The sequence below is a fragment of the Salvelinus sp. IW2-2015 genome, linkage group LG22 (assembly GCF_002910315.2).
Source record: "Salvelinus sp. IW2-2015 linkage group LG22, ASM291031v2, whole genome shotgun sequence".
In the NCBI taxonomy this organism is placed as follows: Eukaryota; Metazoa; Chordata; class Actinopteri; order Salmoniformes; family Salmonidae; genus Salvelinus; species Salvelinus sp. IW2-2015.
This window is the reverse complement of record NC_036862.1, coordinates 21,230,384-21,244,012: the sequence shown is the minus strand read 5'-3', so window position 1 is coordinate 21,244,012 and position 13,629 is coordinate 21,230,384. Positions and strand designations below refer to the sequence as shown.

At 41.5% G+C, this 13,629-nt stretch overlaps 1 pseudogene; it reads left to right on the top strand.

The window, feature by feature from the left end:
• Positions 1 to 6,931: 6,931 nt before the first annotated feature.
• LOC111982672 (proton-coupled folate transporter-like) lies at positions 6,932 to 10,713 on the top strand (annotated as a pseudogene).
• The last annotated feature ends 2,916 nt before the right edge of the window (positions 10,714 to 13,629 follow it).

The window sequence follows — 13,629 nt, the reverse complement described above, 5'->3', positions numbered from 1 at the left end:
GAGATTCGTGAGATTTTGAGTGAAAACCTCCTTCCATCAGCAAGGACATTGAAGATGAAACGTGGCTGGGTCTTTCAGCATGACAATGATCCCAAACACACCGCCCGGGCAACAAAGGAGTGGCTTCGTAAGAAGCATTTCAAGGTCCTGGAGGCCTAGCCAGTCTCCAGATCTCAACCCCATAGAAAATCTTTGGAAGGAGTTGAAAAGTCCGTGTTGCCCAGCAACAGCCCCAAACATCATTGCTCTAGAGGAGATCTGCATGGAGGAATGGGCAAAAATACCAGCAACAGTGGTGTGAAAACCTTGTGAAGACTTACAGAAAACGTTTGACCTCTTTCATTGCCAACAAAGGGTATATAACAAAGTATTGAGATAAACTTTTGTTATTGACCAAATACTTATTTTCCACCATAATTTGCAAATAAATTCATTAAAAATCCTACAATGTGATTTTCTGGATTTTCTTTTTCTCATTTTGTCTGTCATAGTTGAAGTGTACCTATGATGAAATTACAGGCCTCTCTCATCTTTTTAAGTGGGAGAACTTGCACAATTGGTGGCTGACTAAATACTTTTTTGCCCCACTGTAACTTATATTGCTTAATGAGCTTAGTTCAACTGTCATACTCTATCAGAACCCAAAATATGAGCTTGTTTAACTCCAATGTTTGTAAACAATGTAATGTAAACACACTCTGTATAGTCTCAAAACATGGTTAAAACTATCATTTTTATACCATGGATGGTGAGTCCTTGCATCCCTAGCTCCGTCTATGAATTTGAGAGTGGTTATATTTCTCCAGCCCCATCCCTCAGCTTTTACCAAAAGTTTTAATCAGTGACGGGTGAACCTATGTAGTTGTTTGAACTGCAGATTGCCCCTTTAATATATATTTTGATATATGAAGTTAATCAAATACATTCTTAAAGGGGAAAAACGGGCTTGGATTTTATAGAAACAAATATATTTTATGACACACGGTAAGTCATTGATGATAAAAGATGAAGAACTATAAACTGCCTGTAATGCAAGTCTTTCATGCATGATGATTTATTGTCCTGGAGGACAACCGTAACTCACAGGAAACTCAACCTGTTATGTGCAAGGCTGCTGAACCTCCTATCTACACACACTAAATTACCAGTCTACACTAGATTCCTGGATATTGTGAAATAATTAAAAATGTCACAAATACAATGGAAATGTCACTTTAGGAAATACATACAGACGTGTAACCAAAATATTCAGTGAAGCTTTAATAAACATATAGAGTTGTCTAGGAATTTCGGCATTCAATTTGTGTACAACCAGGACTTGAAATGCTTCAGAACGTTATCCTCAACTAAGAATAACTTCTGAACTTTCAAGAGGGTTAAAACAAACACATCAAAGCCTCAGTTATACACAAACAAACACACGCAAACACACACACTCTTACCGGTCCCCCAACTATTATGGGTAGAGGTAGAATCAACAGTGGGGTGAGGAATATGATCAGGTAATTCCGATACCTCCATAGCCCAGTCAGACACACCACCATGGCTGGTCCAGATATCCAGAGAGTAGCTCAAGTACACAGAGAAGAGAGATAGATATATTAGACAGAAAATCTAATTAGAGTGTGGGTGCAAAGGTTTTACGACATAATTGGGGACGCTACCACGCTGTTTAAAGACAGAACAGGAGATAAAGTTGCAGTATACATACAGTATATCACGTAGAGGCTGAATTAAATATTAACTTTTGAGTGAGGTGACTGGGCTGAGGAGGGAGTGTGTTGTACAACACAAGACAGTAGTGTGAGTGAGGGAGGGGGTGAGTGAGTGAGTGAGTGAGTGAGTGAGTGAGTGAGTGAGTGAGTGAGTGAGTGAGTGAGTGAGTGAGTGAGCAAGAAGTGAGTGAGTGAGAGAGAGTTGATGAGAGAGAGAGAGGAGAGGAGAGAGAGAGAGAGAGGGAGAGAGAGAGCCAGCCAGAGAGTGTGAGTCAGTGAGGAGTTTAGTGGATGAAACAGTCACACCTTGTAGAGTTCATGCCCCGACTAACTGAGGGCAAAAGGGGGTGCAATTTAATATTAGGAAGGTGTTCCTAATGTTTTGAACGCTGTGCATCTCCCACCCCATCCTACCCCCAGCCCTTAAGGCACTGCTGGCTTTGCAAGTGTTACCGATTTCTCTGTTGATCCATTGGGCACCCTGTCACATGGTCATCACATTCACCTGAGGATGCCTCACCCATCCCACCTCTCCCTTGTTTGGGTTGTGCTGAAGTCTATTGAAGTCTATTGAAGAGAAAAACAATGACAAGAGCTGGACAGAAGGCCTTGTCAGTTATATACCTGCATAAGGGCCTCTCCTACCGAAATCTGGGTGGTGTTCAGTAACTATAACCTGAAGAAAACGGCGCGGTACAATCTGAATGTTTCTAATACGAGACGCTCATATACCGTTTCCATTGCAAAACATTTTGCTACAGGATTCCCTAATGAACACGACCCATGAACTCCATCTTCTGTTGAAGCCAGTTTATTGTCCCATAACAACAGTTGTCTGTTGTACAGAAGAATAATAGTTGTTGGAACAACCCTACGCGACTATGTTTTCAGAGTGAAAACATATTAGACTAGGAAATGTAAGTTCCTAAGCAAAACAAAAAGCATTCCTAAGCAAAAAAAAATAAAAATAAAAAATAAATAAATAAATAAATAAATAAAAAAGTTCCTAAGCATGTTTGGTGCTTTAACCACTGTCATTACCGTTACATCTGCTCCTGCCACGCCCTCTACTGCTCATTCTGTGTCTCCTTGACCTGCCGCCACTCCCCCAGTGCTCTCTCCCTCTCTCTCTCTGTGTGTGTGTGATTGTGTGGGCAGAGACAGGTGTGCTGGAGTCAGAGCAGAACCCCACCAGCTGCAAGCTGTTCCATAATCAAGACCTCTAACAAATACTCAGCCCTGCCACTTCCACTCGTCCAGATCGTAATCCCTGCTCAGTCAGTCTACGTTTCTAGCCATTTATTACTATTCAGATCCTGTTATCCAGTTGTACCTGTTTTCCTTGCCTGACGCTGTTTTCCTCTCCGCTACAGTTCTGCCCGCTCTGACTCTGGTCCCTGTCTCCAGTCCCACGTCTYGTTTTCCTGCTACTCTGTCCTGGATTCCCCACTCCACTACTCCATTGGATTCCCCTCTGGACCTGCTTACCCTGTCTCAACCCCTCTCGCTTCAGCCTCCGCATCTGGTTTCCAGCAACCCGCCCGAGCTTCCCTCGACCTGCACTCCATCTCCCCCCTGTGTTTCAATAAACACCTTGGTTACTTCATCCCAGTCTCCTCATCTGAGTCTGCTCTTGGGTTCCCCTGTTCCACTCCACGTAACAATTACATGGTGTCATCATCTCTGGGCAAAGTACACACACCACTGTTTAGAAACAAAGGAATATTCCTCCATGCCACCCGTAACTCAGATTCGCAGAATTGTGTGTGTGTGTGTGTGTGTGTGTCTGCCTGCGTGTGTGTACCACAATAAGTAAACCAAGGATAAGTAAGAGTTTTCATGTCAACTCTCCCATGTTAAGACAATGTTACATACATTGTCCTTTACATAAACACTGTATTGCACAAGGCAGCCTTGAATTGGGATGAAATTACTCTTCAGCACAAATTCCCGTTGAGTTATAAAGAAACGTTTTTATATGACCTGTTTAACAGTGTACTTCAATTGCTGCAGCTGGAAGTCAAAGGTCCCTTTCTCCCAACAAACCTTTTGTTCTCAGTAATAGTGGAATTTGAATTGCAATAATGGAAAGTACTTTTTCATTGAAATTATTGATTGCTTAATTTTGGGTTATTTAGGCAATTCTGATAGTAAACTCGTTTCAAATGATGTTCTGGAATTCTGTGCCTTTAATGTACAGATAGTGTATCGTAGACATTACTTGGAAATGTTATAGAATGCATCTTTAATACAACAGGATATGTGAGGATATTTCTGAGAGGGATTGGTGAAACATGTGAGGGCACATGCAGGATGAAAATTCCCTTTTATGCAAATAAACCAATTTAAACTTTGGCGAAAAGAGTGCGGAATTGGACCTGTATCAAATACCTACACAAATACCTGTATCAACTTGTAGCACATTAAAGCTAAGGCAATACTGTGACAGCATCCAGAAGGCTATTGAAAATGATAAATCATCACCCAATAAAGTTTTTTTCTGTGTAATAATTAAAAAAGGTCAATTTGCGATTGGTACATCCATTTTTAGACTTTTAAATTGATAACATATACACTGAGTTTACAAAACATTAAGAAAACATTCCTAATATTGAGTAGCACCCCCTTTTGCCCTCAGAACAGCCTCAGTTAGTCAGGGCATGGACTCTACAAGATGTTGAAAGTGTTCCACAGGGATGCTGGCCCATGTTGACTCCAATGCTTCCCACAGTTGTGTCAAGTTGGCTGGAGGTCCTTTGGCTGGTGGACCATTCTTGATATGGGAAACAGTTGAGCATGAAAATCCAAGCAGCGTTGCACACTCAAACCGGTGCACCGGTCACATACTACCATACCACATTCAAAGGCGCTTAAATCTTTGTCTTGCCCATTCACCCTCTGAATGGTACACATACACAATCCGTGTCTCAATTGTCTCAAGGCTTAAAAATCCTTCTTTAACCTGTCTCCTCCCCTTCATCGACACTGATTGAAGTGGATTTAACAGGTTACATCAATAAGAGATCATAGCTTAAACCTGGATTCACCTGGCCAGTCTATGACATGGGAAGCACAGGTGTTCCTAATGTTTTGTACCCTCAGTGTATTTCCATTGATTCTTGAAAACGTATAAATGCCTCATGAGTACAACTGTCATACCCCACCAGAATCCAAAATATAAGCTTCTTTTACTCCATTGTTTGTAAGCAAACACTGTATGGCCTCAAAACGTGGTTAAAACTATTATTTTGGTGTAATGGATCATGGACAGTCCTTGCATCAATAGCTCTGTCTATGAATTTGAGAACGTGATTACATTTCTCCAGCCCCATCCCTCAGGTGTTTCCCAAAAGTTTTAAACAGTGTCGGGTGAACCTTTGTAGTTGTTTGAACTGCAGATTGCCCCTTTAATGTCTATTTTGATAAATTAAGTTCATAAAATCAATTGTGAGAGGGGAAAAAACAGACTTGGATTTTATAGCAACAAATATATTTTTAAGAAACTTTTTTAATAAATGTCAGTTTATCCAATGATCTAGGCCTGTTAAGCTATTATAAGGCTACATGTGTAATAACTATCTAATAACATAAAGAGTGCAGAATGTGTAATAATTCGTAGATTAAATGTCTAAATGTTTGACCATTATTTTGAAATTACTTGATGAAATTAAACAAATGCATGTGGTGACATTGTGACAATTTGTTAATGGGCAATTCCAAAGTAACAGAGTGACAAAGCCTCAGATTTTTCTATTTAAAATGTATGTCAAACCAAAACCAATGATTGCAAAGTTAAACAAACCATGCACAAGGACTCTGTCTACTTTTTAAAATTCCCACAGAACATTTTACAAAAACACATTTACTTGAAGAACCGTGCAAATGCAAAGTTTGGTAACAGAATGACAGCACCACAAATAAAACAATGAGACAGATATTTCACCGGATGTATAAATGTGAAGCATTTGGTTGGCTTTTCCACTCACTACCAAATATGATGTTGAGGGGAAGCCCAGTGGCAGTTGGAAAATGGAGCAAGATGGATTTTGGCCGACATTCTGCAAATGTTCTCATCGATTAAGCATTTGATCTCAATAAATGTTTCTGTTTCCAGAACTGGAATCTGTTATGAACAGAGTAGACAATGTTTTGTAGAGTTGACCCTTTGCCAAAGTGTCAATACATTGCCTTGTTTAGAAGGAGTGCAAGGGCGAATTGAGTTATTGCACACTGCACTTCACAAAGTAGGCGTTCTCTAACGGAAATATTCAAATACATGCTAGAATGCACCAATAGGCTCTCGAGAGCTCGTGCTTTGCTCTGACCACTTTCTTGCTTGTTCTGTCTGCTATGATTAATTTGCTTACATTGGAGACTACAGGCTGTGGTCTATCTTGGGTTACTTCTAAAAAATCTTTGACAGCACAAACCATAATTTTGTTATCAAACTTTGCATCTGCACTGTTCTTCAAGTAAATGTATTTTTGTAAATTTTTCTGTGAAAATTGTTAAAAGTAGTCCTTGTGCATAGAGGTGTGTGGTTTGTTTAACTTTGTAATCATTGGTTTTTGTTTGACATACATTTTAAAGTGACATCTGTGTGACTCTGATACCATGGAATTGTCCTGAAATCAGAAAGCAACAGAAGCTCGAGGTGCAGTTTAAAGCTTTGTCCAGATGGAGCGATCTCGAGACCATTACATGCTGACCAGACCGCATGCGTGTACGGTCTTGTCCACCCACACCAGACGCGTTCAGGACACGCAGGTTGAAATATCAAAACGAACTCTGAACCAACTATATAAATTTGAGGACAGGTCGAAAAACATTTAACATTAATGGCAATTTAGCTAGCAAGTTTGCTGTTGCTAGCTAATTTGTCCTGGGATATAAAGATTGGGTTGTTATTTTACCTGATAGGCACAAGGTCCTCTCCTCCTTCAGGCTTCTTCAGCTTCTTTGGACTTTATATGGTGGTTGGTAACCAGCTTTAAGCTGCATTACCAGTACCAACTGGACTAGAGTGTGGACATCAATTCATCATTCAAAACCAATTTGTTTTTAGGAGCATATACCCACGTGGGTGATTGAAAGACGAACTGAGGTCCACGCTCCAGTCCAGAATCAATTAGTTGCTAGTGCCGATTAACCAATGAATCTGCTTTATCATTGTGGGCACCCTTGACTGACTTATCGATGAATCAACTAACTCATCCTTACTCTCAGACGACTTCAACACCATCCAGGCATTTTGCATTGCCTTTGTGGCTGATATCAGCGACAGGGGCTCCCAGACCTTCAGGGTGGCAGTGCTGGAGGCCTATCTGGGACTGGCTGGCTGTAACGAACTTCGTCGGGAGAAGGAGAAGAGGACCAAGGTGCAGCGTGGTAAGTGTTCATATTACTTTTAATAAARTACGAAACACTTGACAAAACAACAAAACGACAAACGAACAGTTCTGTAAGGTGACGACACACAAAACAGAAAACAACTACCCACCAACACAGGTGGGAACAGGCTACCTAAGTATTGTTCTCAATCAGAGACAACGATAGACAGCTGCCTCTGATTGGGAACCATACCAGGCCAAACACATAGAAATACAAAACAAGGACAACATAGAACACCAGACATAGAATGCCCACCCCAACTCACGCCCTGACCAACCAAAATAGAGACATGAAAAGGATCTCTAAGGTCAGGGCGTGACACTGGCATGCTGGCCAGTAACATAGGKGGGCAGTGGTGACAGGCACGAGCGTAGGTTATTCAACGTTAACTTCTTCTTAATAGGGGGCGCTGTTTTCACTTTGGGAAAAAATCGTGCCCAAATTAAACGGCCTCGTACTCTGTTCTAGATCATACGATATGCATATTATTATTACTATTGGATAGAAAACACTCTGAAGTTTCTAAAACTGTTTGAATTATATCTGTGAGTAAAACAGAACTCATTTGGCAGCAAACTTCCAAACAGGAAGTGAAAATTCTGAAAATGGGTCTCTGTGTAAGGCCTTGCCTATTCAATTGCCTTGTATTTATGGATCTGTATGCACTTCATACGCCTTCCACTAGATGTCAACAGGCAGTAGAATGTTGAATGGGGTGTCTAGCTTGATGTGAGACCGAATGAGAGCTTTTGGAGTGACAGGTCCGCCATATTGGCAGTATTTTGCTGCGCACCTGGGAGCACCATATCATTTTCTGCAATGCGTTAGGTAGACACGACGAAATGCTCCGTCTTGGACGTTATTGGATACATATGAGAAAAACATCATAAAGATGGATTTTCAGCTGAGTTTGACCAGTTTATTTGACTTTTATTATGACTTTTGGAATTTTTCGTTCCATGCGCCAAGCGTTCATGGACACGTGAGCACCATTATGCTAGCCAAAGTTGCTAATTCGACAGAAGAAATGKACATTCTAAAACAAAACAACGATTTATTGTGGAACTAGGACTCCTTGCACTGCATTCTGATGGAAGGTCATCAAAGGTAAGAGAATGTTTATGATGTTATTTCATATTTTTGTGGAATATGTTGGCTCCAACATGGCGGAGAATGGCTGAGCGCTGTCTCAGATTATTGCATTCTGTGCTTTGTACTAAAGTTATTTTTTTAAATCTAACACAGCGGTTGCATTAAGAACAAGTGTATCTTTCATTTGCTGTACAACATGTATTTTTCAGCAAAGTTTATGATGAGTTTTTTGGTTAGATTACGTCGCTGTGTAAAATTTCTCCGGACAATTTGGTGTTATTTGTGACGATGTCTGCGTTGTAAAACCCAGATTTGTAGCTATAAATATGCAAATTTTCGAACAAAACATAAATGTATTGTATAACATGATGTCATAAGACTGTCATCTGATGAAGTTGTTCAAAGGTTAGTGATTAATTTTATCTCTATTTGTGGGTTTTGTGAAAGCTATGTTTGCGGTGAAAAAATGGCGTTGTGTGTTTGGCTATTGTGGTGAGCTAACATATTGTGTTTTCGCTGTAAAACATTTTAAAAATCGGAAACGTTGGCTGGATTCACAAGATGTTTATCTTTCATTTGCTGTATTGGACTTGTGATTTCATGAAATTATATTATATGATATCCCTGTGGCGCTAGGCTAGGCTATGCTAGTCAGCTTTTCTGATGAGGATGATCCCGGATCCGGGAGGGTGATTAAGTTAAGATGGCCCAAGGTAGCTAGCTATCTGTGGACTGAAAACTTATCATTGTCTTATTCTTCTTCAATTCATATTTTGATTACAGTATGTTTATACGTGTCTAAACTTGTGATACAGTAATGTAACTAGATAACACTTATACTTCTCATTGGGACTTTTCCTCCCAAGGTACATTGACACATTCTGGCTGGTGCTGGTCACTAACCTGGCTGCTGGCCTCTTTGCCCATCTATGTGTACCCAAGTCCGTCACCCCTGACCCCAGTGCCAAACTCTTCACCACGCGCCACCACCGCGTCGTCTACCGCCTCGACTCTGTACTAGGCGACCCTACCGAGGCTGGCAGTTACACAAAATGGAGGAGGTACAAACTGTGGCTCTACACCTCCTGCTTCTTCCTGGTGGTGGTCCACTTTGGCAGCCGCAAGCTGTATGTTCTGTATGAGCTGAGCTCTCCGCTGTGCTGGGGCCCACGGCTGATCGGCTGGGGGTCTGCAGCCCAGAACCTGGCCTACCTCAGCAGCCTCCTGGGGTTAAGGACCATGCAGCGATGCCTAGAGGACTTCTGGGTGTCTCTGGTGGTACTGCCCTCAAACATGACTGGCCTGGTGGTCATCTCACTGGCCAACACTACTGAACTCATTCACAGGTGAGAGGCTATCCCAGAAGACAAAATCAGTTAAAATGTCATCATTACATCAGCTTAGAGTTCACTAGATTTCTTTATTGTTATGAACATGTGTTCTTGGCTCAGCTAGCAACAGTATAAGTCAGCAGTATTATCTGGTGGTGTGTCTGGAGAACAGTGCACAGGGGGAAGCGCTCTAGTATCACACAGTAAAATACATGTCTCCCAGAGTAATAGATCAATAAGCCTGCCCTGGAGGAATTCTGTTTTCTCTCTCCTCCTGCCTTGTTTCCTCCACAGAAAACACACAGCTGGGTAAAGGTCGCAAAACTCTTCGCTTATTCACTGCCCTCTAGTGATGGTGATAGATTAATACATGGAAAATACCCAAGTAAACTTCCATAGTGTACCTTTAACCTGAGGTAAATGTGTATCCACTCCCCTTTTCTAACAGGCTATGGGCTGTGCTTCCTCCACATGGCAGCCACTCCAGTCCTCAGGGCCAAGCTGTCCAARCTGGTGGGGCCTGAAGAACACGGTGAGAGAGAGCTTTCAAAAGAGGGCCCTTAGCTGGAATATATTCTCAATATGTTACGGCCGCTCATGTATACAGTTTCATAGTGCTCTATGACGACATCTATAAGGTGCTATAACTGTTCATAATGTAGCATAACATTTCATGAGAATATGCTTTAAGTATTACAGACATCCTCTATGTCCTTTGTGTTTCAGGTGAGTTGTTTTCTTCGGTGGCCTGTGTGAAGGGGCTGTGATCCCTGGTGGCCAGCCTCTTTAACTCTCTCTACGCAGCCACCCTGCACATCACRAATCAAATCAAATCAAATTTTATTTGTCACATGCATCAAATACAACAGTGAAATGCTTACTTACAAGCCCTTAACCAACAACACAGTTTTAAGAAAATGCCTAAACAATTAAAATTAAGAAAAAAGTAAGAGATAAGAAAAACAAAAACAAATTCCCCTTCCTGTTCAGAGCCCTCCTCCTCCTCATCCCCACAGGAATCATTGGGTAAGTCCTCCCTTTCCTGAATTTCCTATTTCAGTTTTCCTCATTTAAAACACTGCAGCCATAAACACCTTGTGATTCATGCATGTTGTTGTGTGTTTAGGATAGTGGAGTGTCGGGATCAGAGGACAGACAGAAGAGAGGACTCTGCAACATCCTGACACAGACAGACAGACAGACAGACAGACAGACAGACAGACAGACAGACAGACAGACAGACAGACAGACAGACGCAGACAGACAGACAAGACAGACCAGGACGACAGACAGACAGACAGACAGACAGACAGACAGACAGACAGACAGACAGACAGACAGACAGACAGACAGACAGACAGACAGACAGACAGACAGACAGACAGACGATAAACTTCATCACATCACAGCTTGAGCCTCTGGAAGAACACAGCTTCTACTGCCCTACATACACCTTTTCAACAGTATGTATGAGAGGTAGCTAACTGTCATTAGACCACACAGAGGTTGGATTCCGTGGCTTCAACACCAAAAGACCAAAACCAAAAAGCTGGAACCACCAGCCAACCCCCCATGACAGACATCACTGTGAGACAAGAAGAGAAAGAAGTCTGGGTTCCCTGTTGTATTTTAAACCGAACATCTAATGTGAGCTGACATACAATTGTGGTCAAATRTAGTTTTTTACAATCACTTTGGCACTAATTTCAGAATCTTGATGTCATTTTTCAAAACTCTAACACTTTTTCCACTTGCTTGGATACAATACACATAAAGCTAAAATCTTTTGTTCATTGAACAATATTCCATGTTTAGATCATGAAAGTTTCAGGATAACGAGATCCATTGACACCCATTACCGTGGAACATGAACCAATTGGACTACATTATCTATGGATGTAATATTTCATGATCATTCTTTAACAGACACTGTTTCTATGGTCCCATGTACCACTTTTCCAGACCATGTTTTCAGATTTGACATTACTGTACACTCACCGGCCACTTTATTAGGTACACCTATCTAGTACTGGGTAGGACCCCCTTTTACCTACACAACAGCCTGAATTATTCACGGGGCTGTACGTTAAGAGATGCCCTTCTGCACACCATTTGTGGCCTTTCTGTTAGCTTGAATGAGTCTGGACATTCTCCTCTGACCTCTCTCATTAACAAGGTGTTTTTGCCCACAGAACTGCCRTTCACTGAATGTGTTTTGTTTATCACACCATTCTCTGTAAACTCTAGAGACTGTAGTGCGTAAAAATCCCAAGAGGGCAGCTGTTTCTGAGATGCTGGAACCCCCATGTGTGGCATCAACAATCATACCAAGGTCAAAGTTGCTTAGATTACGCATCTTGCCCGTTCTAATGTTTGGTCGAACAACAACTAAAGCTCTCTACTCTATATACTGAGTTGCAGGCAGCCACATGATTCGTTGTTTGAAGGAGCAGGCTATTTGCGTGTACTATTTACAGGTGTACCTAATAAAGTGGCCGGTGAGTGTATGTATGCAAGCCCTTGTAATTGCTTTTTCAATACTGCCAACTCGTTACTGATGATTGATTTCACATTGTGGTACGAGTATATAGTGAAATGAGTGGTATCCACCTACAACACCATAGCGATAACATGGAGCCAGCAGGTGATCCAGGTCACAATAGAAGCCAAGCAGTGGGAGGAGGAAGACATGGTGGTCAAAGGAATGGCAGGGGACAAGCACCCCTTCTGAGTGGTGGTCGTGGGCCTGGTTTGAGAGGTGTGGGGGAACGTGATAGAGGACAAGGCCACGGACCAAGATAGCGGCAGCAACAGCAAAGAGTGTCCAAGCAATAGTTGTAGACCATGTTGTAAATCATGGCATGACAATGACTGAGGCAGCTACTATGTTCAACCAAACCTCAGAAGATCAACCGCGGCCTCAATCATCAGAACTTTCCTCAATGAGAACCGCTAAGTCTTCAGCATGCACTAAACATTAGGCTACTCTCAATTGTCAAATGACTGTACAGTATACTGCATGCCTGTAACGGGTTTCGTCCTCTTCGTCTGACGAGGAGTAGTAGGAAGGATCGGAGGACCAATGYGCAGCGTGGTAAGTGTCCATAATGATATATTTAATAAATCAAAACGAATACTGAACGAAAATAACAAAAGTACAAACAACCCGAAACAGTCCCGTATGGTGAAAACACTAACACAGGATACAAACACCCACAAAACACAAAGGAAAACAGGCTACCAAAATCGTGACACCCTTGCTCCCTTCAGTCTCAACATAGACTTTGATCTGCTTTTTTAATATATGAGAATTAACCAATGATATCAGGCCACACCCGGCCATGATTACAGACACGTGTGTGTCCTTTGACACTATATAAATGAGTCACCCCGCAGTGTTTGTCATTATGCCCTGTTGAAGACAGCTTGTCTGTCGAAACGTTGGACAAAAAATATTTTGCATCTGAGCTCCTAGGGTGTGCGGCTCTCCTTTATTTGTTATAATGTCAGGTTCCACCATGCTCAAATGGTGCAAGCATAGTTTCAGGCCCATCCACAATTTACCACCATGTACTTACCCCCATAATCTCCTTTCCTTAACCCGATTGAGACATTCTTTTCCACATGGAGGTGGAAGGTATATGATAGGTGCCCTCACGAACAAGCCACCCTTCTCCAGGCCATGGATGTAGCTAATTATTTTTGCTCTGATTCAAAGAAACCAGTGTTGTGATTTTATTGTATTTCATCAATACGTTTCAGATTTTATTCAATGATTCCACTGTGTCTGTAGTATTCTCTCTACTAGTCCTTTTACAGTGATGTATTTACGTGTAGTACCATAATGAAACATATCACATATTTTGTACTACAATATTTAATGATTGTACGAACAACTACACAGTGAAACTATCGGTATCTTGTGTGTGGGTAATCTAAATTAATGTTCCTATGGTATTTCATGATACTTTTTTTATTAAATTGCTAACATGCATTGGTCAAAACTGAAGTCACATTGTCAGAACTCTCCACACAGTCAGCAAAACAGAAGTGTATGTGGACCAAACTGTGAATCATTTTTCATTGCTTTCACACAAAAT